This window comes from Thermobia domestica, chromosome 1, assembly GCF_964235325.1.
Source record: "Thermobia domestica chromosome 1, izTheDome1.hap1.1, whole genome shotgun sequence".
Taxonomy (NCBI): Eukaryota; Metazoa; Arthropoda; class Insecta; order Zygentoma; family Lepismatidae; genus Thermobia; species Thermobia domestica.
In genome coordinates this window covers 371,200,668-371,216,010 of record NC_137454.1, presented here as the reverse complement: position 1 = coordinate 371,216,010, position 15,343 = coordinate 371,200,668, and positions in this window count along the sequence as shown.

Below are 15,343 nucleotides of genomic sequence, written 5' to 3'. Positions count from 1 at the left end.
CTAATCCTCAGTGAATCGCCCTAGCATTTCACCCTTGTACCACCTGGAATTTGATTAACACACGCTGTTCTGCACGCGTCAATATTGCGTTAGGGCGGTATTTCACACAACAATCACTTTAACAATGTTTACTCGCCACACACACCTTAATATGGGACCGCAGCAGCATTGAACTGACTTGTAGACATCCACGGAACACACTACGTTCGTCATTTGTCTCCTGCCTACACGACACTTTAATCGTAGTAGTGTTACCAGTTCGAGTTAACACACACACACACACAAACATATATATATATATATATATATATATATATATATATATATATATATATATATATATATATATATATATTAGGGTGTCCCTTAATTTGGGTAATTTCGTGTTGCGATACGCGCACCCCCCAAGTGTATTCTATGTGACCGTAAACACGCATTGGTAAAATAGCAGCTCTTTACGAGAACGTTGGCCCGTGCCGACTTGACAACAGTCATAAAACGACGTTTCCGTATAATATAATTTAGAATTTCCAACCGTGATAACGGATAAACTAAAAGAGACAGAGAAACGAAACTTTGCACGAGGCAACTAGAGAAACGACATCTGCCCGTGTATTGAAGAACATCACCGGATGAACAGTGTTGCCAAACCAAGAGAAAGTTATGATTTTGTAAATTGAATGACCTAAGTTGGATATCATCATTGGAAGCAACAATGAAAATAAAGACAAAAGAGATAGTAAACGCAGATCAGTGTTGGAAACTTTTTGAGAAATATTGAGAAACATGTGCAAACACCGTTGTCGCATACAGAGAGTGAGGTACTAACGTTTTGTACACCTTAAATTAAATATTGACAAGAACTGTTTAAGTTGACTCTAAGTCTAGAAGGGTCAGCTAAACAGTGTTGCCATCAACAGTGTTGCACAGCGTCGGTTGTTTACTCTTGACGTCATCATCGTTATCAGAGACTTCAAACACCCACGAGTACATAAACCCATGCAAATTGCACGCTGTTTTCATATTTTAACCAGGTTGTTAGGATTTTAACCCGCTGTGCAGCGTTGCCACCTTTTACAAACCTTACGTCTCAGCTTTAACAACATACCGAATATCTCTGTCAGTACGTGACTTATCGATCTCATAACCTAAGGCTACCAGACGTCCCGATTTAGCCGGGACAGTCCTTTCTTTTCAACTCTTGTCCCGACTTTTTTGAGACTGCAGTCGGGACGCAAGAATGTCCCGATTTTTAAACATTCACTGAGACACGTTAAGTGCCCTTCGTATTGAAAAATTGTAAATAATTAGAAAATAATCCTTCAAAGGCTTTCTTTTTAAAAACTTCTTCTTTTATAGCTTACCAGAACAAAGAAATCGTACAACAATAACACAACCGCTTTTCAAAGTCAAACATATTGTTTGCATTTAAACAATCACGAAACTGTGCCGTTGTGAAGTCTCCTTTGTTGATAAGCTGCTGTGTTGTTGATTGTTGTCGGATCAGATGTCAAAAACAAACAATGGGAATGAGAAAAATATCAATAGAATAACTACGAACCACCATTGAAATTTATTGCTTAGTTTCATTGGGAGCTTTGTGCTGTGAACGCGCTACTTTTCGTTCGCTGTGTTTCTTCATCTCCAGCACTGTGATGGGCTTGTTGACAATATTATCTGGATCTTATAAGTGCCGAATTATTTGACGTGTCAGTGATGGCACTAAAACGTAAGTGTTTTTAACGATATACTTCAGAAAGAATATTCATTTCTGAAGAGAACCATTTCTGATTCTGACGTACGCTGTAACACATGTTGCTCTACATTTAATATTAGTCACGGAGGACGGTCAGACATTAAACATCATGTGAATAGTATGAAACACAAAAGTGTTGTGAGTTCTAAAGCGTCCAGCTCCTCCATAACAGCGTTTTTTAGAAGTGAAAGTTTCGGTGAAAATGAGCTCAAATTAGCTGCCACAGAAGGGACGTTCGCGTATCACACTGTACAACATAACCACAGTTTCAAATCTATGGACTGCATTTCCAAAGTAATCCAGTGTATGTTTGAGCCAAAATTTAGTTGTGCTCGCACTAAAACCGAGGCAATTGTGTTGAACGTGTTAACACCATATGCTACATCCGAACTTGAATCAGACATACGAAAGTCAAACTTCATTTCGGTCATGACCGATGCATCAAACCACAAAAACATTAAAATCTTCCCGGTGCTACTAAGATATTTTGACAGTGAAAAAGGTATACAGGTAAAACTATTAGAAGTGAAATCATTACCTGGGGAAACAGCTGAAATTGTGAGTACATATTTAATGAAGTGTTTGAAAAATGTCCACGCCGGTGAGAAAACTGTTGCTCTGTGTGCTGATAACACCAATTGTAATTTTGGAGGCCTCTATAGGAAAGGAGTTAACAACGTGTACAAGAAACTGCAAGAGAACTTGGGCCATAATATACTCGGGGTGGGATGTTCAGCTCATATTATTCATAACTATTCGAACTGCTGCTGACATGCTTCCAGTTGATATTGAGTGCATTGTTTCCAAAATATATTCTTATTTCTATTTATACACTGTGCGTGTAGAAAACTTAAAGGAATTCTGCCAATTTGTCGAACAGGAGTACCAAAATATCCTAGGATACAGCAAAACAAGATGGCTCGTACTTCTTCCTGCTGTGGAGCGACTACTGAAAATGTTTGAGCCATTGAAGTCGTATTTTCAGTCTCAAGATAAATGTCCATTTATCTTGAAGTTATTTTTCGAAAACTCTTTGTCCGAGGCATGGCTATTTTTTGTTCACAACCAGGCATCTACTTTTCAGGCTGCAATTGAAAGAGTGGAAGGGCAGTGTGTCACTGTTTTTGAAGTCATTGAAGTAATACAAAACTTGAAAGTAAACCTCCTTTCTTAGTCTGAAGATTGTTTTCTCTCCTCGTCAGTAAGAAGAATACCTGATAAGTTAGAGAAGGAGGGACTTCATTCCGAAGTTCATAAATTTCGCCAATATGTCCATGTATTTTATCAAACTGCAGTAGATTATTTGAACAAGTGGACTGAACATTTAGAAAATTTGGAAAATTTCAAGTGGGTAACCCTCAGATCTGTTCTTACGTGGGAAGAAATAGAAAAGACTGTGAACTTCCTTCAAACTCTTCTGCATTCACACAAGATTGATGAATGTGCATTGTATGATGAATTTGTGTACATAAAAAAATTGTCACACTTGAGAAGTTAGACGAGTGGAAGTCAGGGAACACATCATCAGATGGGCGCTGGGTGGAAATTTTCTCTCACTTTAAAAGTAACGAAATACCCTATTCAAATTTCATGAAGCTCGTCGAGTTTCTCCTGTTTGCCAGGAACCAACGCGCCGACAGAACGAGTGTTCTCCATCATGAATAACATTTGGACAAGTGAGAAGTCTAATCTCTCAGTCGAAACTTTAAGATCTGTCTTAATCACAAGAATAAACTTCGATTACACTTGTGTGGACTTTTATAAAATGTTATGTACGAAGAAAGACCTATTAAAGAGAATCCATGGCGCGCAGAAATATCTGTAAACTGATTGTGTATTCTGGTTTTGTGTGTACCCATCTTGATGGTGCGAACTTCTCAGAAAGGATTATTGAATTGACTTCATCATTATGTAAGTAAATCTTCCATTATTAATTGCTATTTCAAATTACTTCCTAGTTTTATTTTAAATTAGTTACTTCAAACACAGAGAAAAAAAGCCGAACGTAATTTGCAGTTCTATTAAAAATTTCAATGATTTTCTCTTTGTTTCTTTTATTAAATTCTTTGGAAATTCGCCAAAAATTCCGCACTGTTTTTTTTCTCTGTTTCCCGGAGACGGTTATGCTTATTCACTCTCTTCTGTAGTGATCTTATAGTTGAAAATTAAAAATGTTTTTCATGTTGCTTTGAACCTTCTTTCCGAACGGACGTAGTGGCTCAAGCCTTGACGTAATAGTATTCGAGGGGTAGCAGGTTCGATCTCAGCTGCTGGCCATCCAGGATTTTCCAGGGTTTATCCAGTTTACTTGTTTACTAATGCATTGAGAGAAGGTAAATAAAAATATATACAAAATTTCGGTGCTGGGCTCACCAATGTGATTTTTAAAAATGTCCCGATTTCGTGCTGTGAAAATATGGTAGCCTTATCATAACCACGGTACTACTTTTCATGCTCTACCGGATTACATTATAGGTTTTAAACCATACAGCACTAGTGACTTTTTCTGAGTTACTATACTTTTTCCAATCTCAACTTTTCTCAGCAAGTGATGAGACCAATAATACTCTTTAGGTCCTACTGAATTGATTGACACCTTAATTGTCCCTCCCAGGCAATTTCCGACATAACCTGTCCTTACACTTTAATCTTAAATATGTCGGCAACTACGCATCAGCAAGTGATATGAGACCAACTTTAAAACACTCCTTAAACCCTACTGAATCGATTGGCACGTTAATTGTCCCTCTAAGACAATTTCCGACATAACCCGTCTGCTACCAAAATTTATAATTTTATTAGAATATTGACATAAGGAAGATTTTAAATTTATTTTGCAACGATAATGTTTATGTATATTTAGTTATAGGGTAACAAGGACAATAGTCCGTACCTTATGATAACAAAGCTTATGGCCAGACTTGTTTAAACTTGTTTTATTTATGCTGTAAAGATTTGTGAGGAAGCCATTGTTGATTGAAGTGTCTTTTTAATTTCTGTGAAATGAATGATAAGTATTAAGGAAATACAAAGTTTAAAAGGAATAACAAGAGTTTAATTTATTCAAATAATTATCGTGGGAAGTTTTGGTGAATATTTAAGTAATTTTAAACAAACTGGGATCGCAATATTTAATTATATACAGTATGTGTGTTACTTTTTCCCGTGAAAAATATTTAGGAAAAATTATAAAACATAGGATTACAGTCACGTAAACAACTGATTTAAATTTTACCTTCAAAATCTCTCACATGCGATTGAGATATGGCATACAGTTCATGCAAAATAGGAACAACATATCAAAATGTAATAGCAGAGCTTCCTTGTGGCTAATCTGTTACCGTACGCGCCTTTGGGGTGAAAGATCCCAGTTCGATTCCCGGTGAGAGCTCATGTAGCTAGGATCCCACGTTAAGCTGAAGGTCTACGTCTCATATAGCCTCGCTGCTGAAAGGGACACTAAACCCAAAATGAAATCAAAATGCAATAGCGTATATATGCATTGGGGTCAGCATTCTTCTTAATATTTATTAATTATTCCTTTAAAGTTTAAGAAACACTCACTCCTGATACATATTCAGCTATTACAGCTGAAAATGAACACAGTATCAGTGGCGGATCTAGCTGGGGGGCCTAGTCCCCCAGTTTTCCGAGTGACAAAAATAATTTAAGCTATTATTTATATATTTCTGAAAGTTTATGGTAAACTCATGATATACCTATCATAGTCTGGGTTCTGGCTGTCTCTCAGTTTTTACTTTCTAGATCCTCCACTGCTTAAGCTATTATTTATATATTTTTGAAAGTTTATAGTAAACTCATGATATACCTATCATAGTCTGGATTCTGGCTGTCTCTCAGTTTCTACCTTCTAGATCCTTCACTGCTTAAGCTATTATTTATATATTTTTGAAAGTTTATAGTAAACTCATGATATACCCATCATAGTCTGGGTTCTAGCTGTCTCTCAGTTTCTACCTTCTAGATCCTCCTTTGCTTAAGCTATTATTTATATATTTTTGAAAGTTTATAGTAAACTCATGATATACCCATCATAGTCTGGGTTCTGGCTGTCTCTCAGTTTCTACCTTCTAGATCCTCCTTTGCTTAAGCTATTATTTATATATTTTTGAAAGTTTATAGTAAACTCATGATATACCCATCATAGTCTGGGTTCTAGCTGTCTCTCAGTTTCTACCTTCTAGATCCTCCTTTGCTTAAGCTATTATTTATATATTTTTGAAAGTTTATAGTAAACTCATGATATACCCATCATAGTCTGGGTTCTAGCTGTCTCTCAGTTTCTACCTTCTAGATCCTCCTTTGCTTAAGCTATTATTTATATATTTTTGAAAGTTTATAGTAAACTCATGATATACCCATCATAGTCTGGGTTCTAGCTGTCTCTCAGTTTCTACCTTCTAGATCCTCCACTGCTTAAGCTATTATTTATATATTTTTGAAAGTTTATAGTAAACTCATGATATACCTATCATAGTCTAGGTTCTGGCTGTCTCTCAGTTTCTACCTTCTAGATCCTCCACTGCTTAAGCTATTATTTATATATTTTTGAAAGTTTATAGTAAACTCATGATATACCCATCATAGTCTGGGTTCTAGCTGTCTCTCAGTTTCTACCTTCTAGATCCTCCACTGCTTAAGCTATTATTTATATATTTTTGAAAGTTTATAGTAAACTCATGATATACCCATCATAGTCTGGGATCTAGCTGTCTCTCAGTTTCTACCTTCTAGATCCTCCACTGCTTAAGCTATTATTTATATATTTTTGAAAGTTTATAGTAAACTCATGATATACCTATCATAGTCTAGGTTCTAGCTGTCTCTCAGTTTCTACCTTCTAGATCCTCCACTGCTTAAGCTATTATTTATATATTTTTGAAAGTTTATAGTAAACTCATGATATACCCATCATAGTCTGGGTTCTAGCTGTCTCTCAGTTTCTACCTTCTAGATCCTCCTTTGCTTAAGCTATTATTTATATATTTTTGAAAGTTTATAGTAAACTCATGATATACCCATCATAGTCTGGGTTCTAGCTGTCTCTCAGTTTCTACCTTCTAGATCCTCCTTTGCTTAAGCTATTATTTATATATTTTTGAAAGTTTATAGTAAACTCATGATATACCCATCATAGTCTGGGTTCTAGCTGTCTCTCAGTTTCTACCTTCTAGATCCTCCACTGCTTAAGCTATTATTTATATATTTTTGAAAGTTTATAGTAAACTCATGATATACCTATCATAGTCTAGGTTCTGGCTGTCTCTCAGTTTCTACCTTCTAGATCCTCCACTGCTTAAGCTATTATTTATATATTTTTGAAAGTTTATAGTAAACTCATGATATACCTATCATAGTCTAGGTTCTGGCTGTCTCTCAGTTTCTACCTTCTAGATCCTCCACTGCTTAAGCTATTATTTATATATTTTTGAAAGTTTATAGTAAACTCATGATATACCCATCATAGTCTGGGTTCTGGCTGCCTCTCAGTTTTTACCTTCCAGATCCTCCACTGCTTAAGCTATTATTTATATATTTTTGAAAGTTTATAGTAAACTCATGATATACCCATCATAGTCTGGGTTCTAGCTGTCTCTCAGTTTCTACCTTCTAGATCCTCCTTTGCTTAAGCTATTATTTATATATTTTTGAAAGTTTATAGTAAACTCATGATATACCCATCATAGTCTGGGTTCTGGCTGTCTCTCAGTTTTTACCTTCTAGATCCTCCACTGCTTAACCTATTATTTATATATTTTTGAAAGTTTATAGTAAACTCATGATATACCCATCATAGTCTGGGTTCTAGCTGTCTCTCAGTTTCTACCTTCTAGATCCTCCTTTGCTTAAGCTATTATTTATATATTTTTGAAAGTTTATAGTAAACTCATGATATACCCATCATAGTCTGGGTTCTGGCTGTCTCTCAGTTTCTACCTTCTAGATCCTCCACTGCTTAAGCTATTATTTATATATTTTTGAAAGTTTATAGTAAACTCATGATATACCCATCATAATCTGGGTTCTGGCTGTCTCTCAGTTTTTACCTTCTAGATCCTCCACTGCTTAAGCTATTATTTATATATTTTTGAAAGTTTATAGTAAACTCATGATATACCCATCATAGTCTGGGTTCTAGCTGTCTCTCAGTTTCTACCTTCTAGATCCTCCTTTGCTTAAGCTATTATTTATATATTTTTGAAAGTTTATAGTAAACTCATGATATACCCATCATAGTCTGGGTTCTGGCTGTCTCTCAGTTTTTACCTTCTAGATCCTCCTTTGCTTAAGCTATTATTTATATATTTTTGAAAGTTTATAGTAAACTCATGATATACCCATCATAGTCTGGGTTCTAGCTGTCTCTCAGTTTCTACCTTCTAGATCCTCCTTTGCTTAAGCTATTATTTATATATTTTTGAAAGTTTATAGTAAACTCATGATATACCCATCATAGTCTGGGTTCTGGCTGTCTCTCAGTTTTTACCTTCTAGATCCTCCACTGCTTAAGCTATTATTTATATATTTTTGAAAGTTTATAGTAAACTCATGATATACCTATCATAGTCTGGGTTCTGGCTGTCTCTCAGTTTCTACCTTCTAGATCCTCCACTGCTTAACCTATTATTTATATATTTTTGAAAGTTTATAGTAAACTCATGATATACCTATCATAGTCTGGGTTCTGGCTGTCTCTCAGTTTTTACCTTCTAGATCCTCCTCTGCTTAAGCTATTATTTATATATTTTTGAAAGTTTATAGTAAACTCATGATATACCTATCATAGTCTGGGTTCTGGCTGTCTCTCAGTTTCTACCTTCTAGATCCTCCACTGCTTAACCTATTATTTATATATTTTTGAAAGTTTATAGTAAACTCATGATATACCTATCATAGTCTGGGTTCTGGCTGTCTCTCAGTTTTTACCTTCTAGATCCTCCTCTGCTTAAGCTATTATTTATATATTTTTGAAAGTTTATAGTAAACTCATGATATACCTATCATAGTCTAGGTTCTGGCTGTCTCTCAGTTTCTACCTTCTAGATCCTCCACTGCTTAAGCTATTATTTATATATTTTTGAAAGTTTATAGTAAACTCATGATATACCCATCATAGTCTGGGTTCTGGCTGTCTCTCAGTTTTTACCTTCTAGATCCTCCACTGCTTAAGCTATTATTTATATATTTTTGAAAGTTTATAGTAAACTCATGATATACCCATCATAGTCTGGGTTCTAGCTGTCTCTCAGTTTTTACCTTCTAGATCCTCCTTTGCTTAAGCTATTTTTTATATATTTTTGAAAGTTTATAGTAAACTCATGATATACCTATCATAGTCTGGGTTCTGGCTGTCTCTCAGTTTTTACCTTCTAGATCCTCCACTGCTTAAGCTATTATTTATATATTTTTGAAAGTTTATAGTAAACTCATGATATACCCATCATAGTCTGGGTTCTGGCTGTCTCTCAGTTTTTACCTTCTAGATCCTCCACTGCTTAAGCTATTATTTATATATTTTTGAAAGTTTATAGTAAACTCATGATATACCTATCATAGTCTAGGTTCTGGCTGTCTCTCAGTTTCTACCTTCTAGATCCTCCACTGCTTAAGCTATTATTTATATATTTTTGAAAGTTTATAGTAAACTCATGATATACCCATCATAGTCTGGGTTCTGGCTGTCTCTCAGTTTTTACCTTCTAGATCCTCCACTGCTTAAGCTATTATTTATATATTTTTGAAAGTTTATAGTAAACTCATGATATACCCATCATAGTCTGGGTTCTAGCTGTCTCTCAGTTTCTACCTTCTAGATCCTCCTTTGCTTAAGCTATTATTTATATATTTTTGAAAGTTTATAGTAAACTCATGATATACCCATCATAGTCTGGGTTCTGGCTGTCTCTCAGTTTTTACCTTCTAGATCCTCCTTTGCTTAAGCTATTATTTATATATTTTTGAAAGTTTATAGTAAACTCATGATATACCCATCATAGTCTGGGTTCTAGCTGTCTCTCAGTTTCTACCTTCTAGATCCTCCTTTGCTTAAGCTATTATTTATATATTTTTGAAAGTTTATAGTAAACTCATGATATACCCATCATAGTCTGGGTTCTGGCTGTCTCTCAGTTTTTACCTTCTAGATCCTCCACTGCTTAAGCTATTATTTATATATTTTTGAAAGTTTATAGTAAACTCATGATATACCTATCATAGTCTGGGTTCTGGCTGTCTCTCAGTTTCTACCTTCTAGATCCTCCACTGCTTAACCTATTATTTATATATTTTTGAAAGTTTATAGTAAACTCATGATATACCTATCATAGTCTGGGTTCTGGCTGTCTCTCAGTTTTTACCTTCTAGATCCTCCTCTGCTTAAGCTATTATTTATATATTTTTGAAAGTTTATAGTAAACTCATGATATACCTATCATAGTCTGGGTTCTGGCTGTCTCTCAGTTTCTACCTTCTAGATCCTCCACTGCTTAACCTATTATTTATATATTTTTGAAAGTTTATAGTAAACTCATGATATACCTATCATAGTCTGGGTTCTGGCTGTCTCTCAGTTTTTACCTTCTAGATCCTCCTCTGCTTAAGCTATTATTTATATATTTTTGAAAGTTTATAGTAAACTCATGATATACCTATCATAGTCTAGGTTCTGGCTGTCTCTCAGTTTCTACCTTCTAGATCCTCCACTGCTTAAGCTATTATTTATATATTTTTGAAAGTTTATAGTAAACTCATGATATACCCATCATAGTCTGGGTTCTGGCTGTCTCTCAGTTTTTACCTTCTAGATCCTCCACTGCTTAAGCTATTATTTATATATTTTTGAAAGTTTATAGTAAACTCATGATATACCCATCATAGTCTGGGTTCTAGCTGTCTCTCAGTTTTTACCTTCTAGATCCTCCTTTGCTTAAGCTATTTTTTATATATTTTTGAAAGTTTATAGTAAACTCATGATATACCTATCATAGTCTGGGTTCTGGCTGTCTCTCAGTTTTTACCTTCTAGATCCTCCACTGCTTAAGCTATTATTTATATATTTTTGAAAGTTTATAGTAAACTCATGATATACCCATCATAGTCTGGGTTCTGGCTGTCTCTCAGTTTTTACCTTCTAGATCCTCCACTGCTTAAGCTATTATTTATATATTTTTGAAAGTTTATAGTAAACTCATGATATACCCATCATAGTCTGGGTTCTGGCTGTCTCTCAGTTTTTACCTTCTAGATCCTCCACTGCTTAAGCTATTATTTATATATTTTTGAAAGTTTATAGTAAACTCATGATATACCCATCATAGTCTGGGTTCTGGCTGTCTCTCAGTTTTTACCTTCTAGATCCTCCACTGCTTAAGCTATTATTTATATATTTTTGAAAGTTTATAGTAAACTCATGATATACCCATCATAGTCTGGGTTCTAGCTGTCTCTCAGTTTTTACCTTCTAGATCCTCCTTTGCTTAAGCTATTTTTTATATATTTTTGAAAGTTTATAGTAAACTCATGATATACCCATCATAGTCTGGGTTCTGGCTGTCTCTCAGTTTTTACCTTCTAGATCCTCCTTTGCTTAAGCTATTTTTTATATATTTTTGAAAGTTTATAGTAAACTCATGATATACCTATCATAGTCTGGGTTCTGGCTGTCTCTCAGTTTTTACCTTCTAGATCCTCCACTGCTTAAGCTATTATTTATATATTTTTGAAAGTTTATAGTAAACTCATGATATACCCATCATAGTCTGGGTTCTGGCTGTCTCTCAGTTTTTACCTTCTAGATCCTCCACTGCTTAAGCTATTATTTATATATTTTTGAAAGTTTATAGTAAACTCATGATATACCTATCATAGTCTAGGTTTTGGCTGTCTCTCAGTTTCTACCTTCTAGATCCTCCACTGCTTAAGCTATTATTTATATATTTTTGAAAGTTTATAGTAAACTCATGATATACCCATCATAGTCTGGGTTCTGGCTGTCTCTCAGTTTTTACCTTCTAGATCCTCCACTGCTTAAGCTATTATTTATATATTTTTGAAAGTTTATAGTAAACTCATGATATACCTATCATAGTCTAGGTTCTGGCTGTCTCTCAGTTTCTACCTTCTAGATCCTCCACTGCTTAAGCTATTATTTATATATTTTTGAAAGTTTATAGTAAACTCATGATATACCCATCATAGTCTGGGTTCTGGCTGTCTCTCAGTTTTTACCTTCTAGATCCTCCACTGCTTAACCTATTATTTATATATTTTTGAAAGTTTATAGTAAACTCATGATATACCTATCATAGTCTGGGTTCTGGCTGTCTCTCAGTTTTTACCTTCTAGATCCTCCACTGCTTAAGCTATTATTTATATATTTTTGAAAGTTTATAGTAAACTCATGATATACCCATCATAGTCTGGGTTCTGGCTGTCTCTCAGTTTTTACCTTCTAGATCCTCCACTGCTTAAGCTATTATTTATATATTTTTGAAAGTTTATAGTAAACTCATGATATACCCATCATAGTCTGGGTTCTGGCTGTCTCTCAGTTTTTACCTTCTAGATCCTCCACTGCTTAAGCTATTATTTATATATTTTTGAAAGTTTATAGTAAACTCATGATATACCCATCATAGTCTGGGTTCTGGCTGTCTCTCAGTTTTTACCTTCTAGATCCTCCACTGCTTAACCTATTATTTATATATTTTTGAAAGTTTATAGTAAACTCATGATATACCTATCATAGTCTAGGTTCTGGCTGTCTCTCAGTTTCTACCTTCTAGATCCTCCACTGCTTAAGCTATTATTTATATATTTTTGAAAGTTTATAGTAAACTCATGATATACCTATCATAGTCTAGGTTCTGGCTGTCTCTCAGTTTCTACCTTCTAGATCCTCCACTGCTTAAGCTATTATTTATATATTTTTGAAAGTTTATAGTAAACTCATGATATACGTATCATAGTCTGGGTTCTGGCTGTCTCTCAGTTTCTACCTTCTAGATCCTCCACTGCTTAAGCTATTATTTATATATTTTTAAAAGTTTATAGTAAACTCATGATATACCTATCATAGTCTGGGTTCTGGCTGTCTCTCAGTTTTTACCTTCTAGATCCTCCTTTGCTTAAGCTATTATTTATATATTTTTGAAAGTTTATAGTAAACTCATGATATACCCATCATAGTCTGGGTTCTGGCTGTCTCTCAGTTTTTACCTTCTAGATCCTCCACTGCTTAACCTATTATTTATATATTTTTGAAAGTTTATAGTAAACTCATGATATACCCATCATAGTCTGGGTTCTAGCTGTCTCTCAGTTTTTACCTTCTAGATCCTCCACTGCTTAAGCTATTATTTATATATTTTTGAAAGTTTATAGTAAACTCATGATATACCTATCATAGTCTAGGTTCTGGCTGTCTCTCAGTTTTTACCTTCTAGATCCTCCACTGCTTAAGCTATTATTTATATATTTTTGAAAGTTTATAGTAAACTCATGATATACCCATCATAGTCTGGGTTCTGGCTGTCTCTCAGTTTTTACCTTCTAGATCCTCCACTGCTTAACCTATTATTTATATATTTTTGAAAGTTTATAGTAAACTCATGATATACCTATCATAGTCTGGGTTCTGGCTGTCTCTCAGTTTTTACCTTCTAGATCCTCCACTGCTTAAGCTATTATTTATATATTTTTGAAAGTTTATAGTAAACTCATGATATACCCATCATAGTCTGGGTTCTGGCTGTCTCTCAGTTTTTACCTTCTAGATCCTCCACTGCTTAAGCTATTATTTATATATTTTTGAAAGTTTATAGTAAACTCATGATATACCTATCATAGTCTAGGTTCTGGCTGTCTCTCAGTTTCTACCTTCTAGATCCTCCACTGCTTAAGCTATTATTTATATATTTTTGAAAGTTTATAGTAAACTCATGATATACCCATCATAGTCTGGGTTCTGGCTGTCTCTCAGTTTTTACCTTCTAGATCCTCCACTGCTTAAGCTATTATTTATATATTTTTGAAATTTTATAGTAAACTCATGATATACCTATCATAGTCTGGGTTCTGGCTGTCTCTCAGTTTTTACCTTCTAGATCCTCCACTGCTTAAGCTATTATTTATATATTTTTGAAAGTTTATAGTAAACTCATGATATACCTATCATAGTCTAGGTTCTGGCTGTCTCTCAGTTTCTACCTTCTAGATCCTCCACTGCTTAAGCTATTATTTATATATTTTTGAAAGTTTATAGTAAACTCATGATATACCCATCATAGTCTGGGTTCTGGCTGTCTCTCAGTTTTTACCTTCTAGATCCTCCACTGCTTAAGCTATTATTTATATATTTTTGAAAGTTTATAGTAAACTCATGATATACCTATCATAGTCTGGGTTCTGGCTGTCTCTCAGTTTTTACCTTCTAGATCCTCCACTGCTTAAGCTATTATTTATATATTTTTGAAAGTTTATAGTAAACTCATGATATACCTATCATAGTCTAGGTTCTGGCTGTCTCTCAGTTTCTACCTTCTAGATCCTCCACTGCTTAAGCTATTATTTATATATTTTTGAAAGTTTATAGTAAACTCATGATATACCCATCATAGTCTGGGTTCTGGCTGTCTCTCAGTTTTTACCTTCTAGATCCTCCACTGCTTAACCTATTATTTATATATTTTTGAAAGTTTATAGTAAACTCATGATATACCTATCATAGTCTAGGTTCTGGCTGTCTCTCAGTTTCTACCTTCTAGATCCTCCACTGCTTAAGCTATTATTTATATATTTTTGAAAGTTTATAGTAAACTCATGATATACCTATCATAGTCTGGGTTCTGGCTGTCTCTCAGTTTCTACCTTCTAGATCCTCCACTGCTTAAGCTATTATTTATATATTTTTAAAAGTTTATAGTAAACTCATGATATACCTATCATAGTCTAGGTTCTGGCTGTCTCTCAGTTTCTACCTTCTAGATCCTCCACTGCTTAAGCTATTATTTATATATTTTTGAAAGTTTATAGTAAACTCATGATATACCCATCATAGTCTGGGTTCTGGCTGTCTCTCAGTTTCTACCTTCTAGATCCTCCACTGCTTAAGCTATTATTTATATATTTTTAAAAGTTTATAGTAAACTCATGATATACCTATCATAGTCTAGGTTCTGGCTGTCTCTCAGTTTTTACCTTCTAGATCCTCCACTGCACGGTAGGAACATTAAAGTAAACGTTTCAATAATAATAATAATAATAATAATAATAATAATAATAATAATAATAATAATAATAATAATAATAATAATAATAATAATAATAATAATAATAATAATAATAATAATGATAATAATAGGGGGTCTAATAATAATAATCACAGTGGTTGCAACAGAACAATCTCAAAGTAAATACACGTAAACGGTAGCAATAAACTTTCATCATGTAAGGAGAAAATCAGAAATTGTAAAGTTTATCGACAAAGAATCTAAAGTGTAGCACTCATATCCAGAAAGCTTAGTCAGCTAGTAAGCTTAGAACTGTTTGCTTTGCTACAAACATGAT